Genomic DNA, 2,785 nt, shown 5'->3' with positions numbered 1-2,785 from the left:
CTCCTCTTCCTCCTTATAGTCCCCCTTCTCACAGTCCCCCTCCCCCTCCTCCTCCTTTCTTGGTTTCTTTCACTAGAGGCGTGGACCATATGACCCTGCCCCTCTTGCTGGGTTTAGCTTCACCTTCTATGAGCCCCCACCTCCTGCTCCCATCAACCATTTCTCACCCGTCTTAGGAAAGGTTCAAACCTTACCTTGCTCATAACCCACACATCCTGCTTTCTCCTTACTCTGTTCTTTCTCAGGTGCTAAGAAACAGGCTAAGTAAGTTAGGAGAAAGTCACTCAGGCCTGACCTGCAGTGTGATCTCAGGTTGTGTGTTCATGCAGATGGTTCCTGGTCAGTCGCTGTGACCGCTGCTCAACTGGTGTCCTTCCAGCATTAGGCTGGGGGCAGTCCCTGCCCCTGGTTCTCCATTGTTGTCTAAGTTAGCTAGCTTTACGTTACTGTAGTAAATACCCTAGACAGTCACCTTATAGGAGAAAAGATTATTTTTGGCCTCAAGTTTTAAAGGCTTTGGTCTATGATTGGTTGGCACAGTTAATTTGGGCCTGTGGTGAGACAGCAAACCATGCTGGGAGCACAAGGCAAAGCAAAACCAGTCACCTCACAGCTAAGAAACAAAAAAGAGAGAGGAGAAGGGCTGGAGTTGCCCCGTCCCTTTGCAAAGTCATTCCTCCAGTTGCTTAAAAAGCCCCTCACAGGCCCTACTGCTTTTCTAAACTTTTTATCATAACCACAAGCTCAAGATCAAGCCTTTGACACATTAAGACCCAAACCTTAAGGCTGGGGATAGGGCTCAGCTGGTAAAGTCCTTGCCTTGGAAGCATGGGGACTTGTCCTCGATCTCCAGAATCCAAGCAACAAAAGCCAGATATGGTGATGTGCCCTTATAATCCCAGCCCTGGGGAGGCAGAGACAGGAGGAGCCCAAGGGAAAGAGTTAGTTCTCTGGGGAATCTCCACTAGAAGAAGGCAAGCTTTCAGAGAGAGAGAGAGGAGGGAGGGAGGGAGGGAGGGAGGGAGGGAAAGAGAAAGGGAAAGAAAGGTCAACAGCAGAGGAACAGCCTCCACATGCAGGCGCATGTACTACATACAGATATACACCCCTTGTGCACATGAATACACACATTTGTGCACAAAGATCAGAGCCATAACATTTCCTTTGACCCCTCTATCCCATGGCTCCTATTGTTCTTTGGGGCAACAGTCATTTCCCTGAGGATTCTGGGTCTTTAGTAGGAATGCCCTAAGCCAACAACTTTTCTTTAGGAGACACGGAGCACAGCTATAGCTAGGTGCAGCTGTATGTTACGATACTAACACAGGGGCTGGAGAGATGGCTCAGTGGTTAAGAACACTGACTGTTCTCACAGAAGACCCAGGTTTGAATCCCAGCACCCACATGGCAGCTAACAACTGTCCGTAACTCTAGTTCCAGGGGATCTGACAGCCTCTTCTGTCCTCCGTGGGCATTGCACGGCACGGGTGCACTTGCCTACATGCAGGCAATACATGCAAACACATAAAATAAAAATAATAGATAAAATATTTTTAAAGAGATACTAACACTAACTAATACTACCACACCAGGAGAGAGACGAGGGGGAAGAACGGCACCAAAGGCCTCATCCTGTCTCCTGATGAGAAATGCTGAGTGCAGGAAGACAGAGGAGCCCTAACCCGGCCACCTCACCTGGATCATCATTCCTTCCGGTTATCCCACATGGATGGCCTGGCCCACCTGTCTTCTCTAGAGGCCACTGGGTGCACTTCAACCTCTTCAATATAGGAGGCCTACCTCAGTTTGCTCCCAGAGCTCCTCTCTAGAGGGAGTCTATTCATGAGAGGCATCTTTCCTTAAAGCTGGCCAACTGGGGTCCTCCTGAGGCCTCCTAGGAGACCGCTTTGGTTTCAGAAAGACAGCGCCCACCACCTGCTGGGCCCCGTAGGTCGTCTTGGTTACCAGCCTCATTTCCCACAGAAATGTTGTTCCAACAGAGCTGTAGGTAGCAGAAGAGGCACCACTGTTCTCCGTACTCCCCATGCCACTCTTCTCCCCACAGGCCCTCGCTCAGAGGCTCTGCCCCATAAGGGGGGCCACTGGCCAGCTCCAAGCCCGTAGGCATAGGGTCTGTTTTGTTTAATTAATTGCCAGTTAATTTTAAAAATTTAAAACAAGCATCTAGATTTCTGGTTTCTGTTATAGAACTCAAAGAATCTGGAAAGGCCATGCCCACCTCTGGCAGAGCAACACACTGGTGAGGTGAGCCCCTTTGTACAAAATGCAAACTAGGGCTCACTGCAGACCCTCCCTCTCCCACAGGAACCCCAGCTGGCTGCACTTACATTTCCTGCCTGTTTCGGCAGGTACCGGATTTGTCTCTCCATTCTGGGTTCTTCCCTTCCAGAACCCACTGTCTGCAAACCCCTTACAGAAGCTTCGCTGTCCCTTTCCGATACCTGAGACTCCTTTACTCATTGAATGGCTTTGAGGTTGCTCTTTTGTCTCAAGTGCTCTCGGGCTGTGTCAGGCGTACGTGCTGTGCTTGCCATCCTGGAGCAATCGTCACTAACTTTTTTGGATATTTCTTGAGAAGATGTGTAAGAGTGAGACCACGGAGGACAAGTCACAGCCTTTGGGTTGCAACAGCAAGAGGTTTATTCAGGACACAGGTACCTGTGGGCACAAAGTCTCCTCGGAGGACTTGCGTGCCCCAGGTTGAGTTCAGGGGTTTTTTTATAAGGCAGAAGCAGGGTACAGAAGCAGAAGTGCGGTTATTGGT

The sequence above is a fragment of the Nannospalax galili genome, unplaced genomic scaffold (assembly GCF_000622305.1).
Source record: "Nannospalax galili isolate Female #2095 unplaced genomic scaffold, S.galili_v1.0 scaffold136, whole genome shotgun sequence".
In the NCBI taxonomy this organism is placed as follows: Eukaryota; Metazoa; Chordata; class Mammalia; order Rodentia; family Spalacidae; genus Nannospalax; species Nannospalax galili.
The sequence above is the reverse complement of the archived record's forward strand: the minus strand, read 5'-3'. Positions refer to the sequence as shown.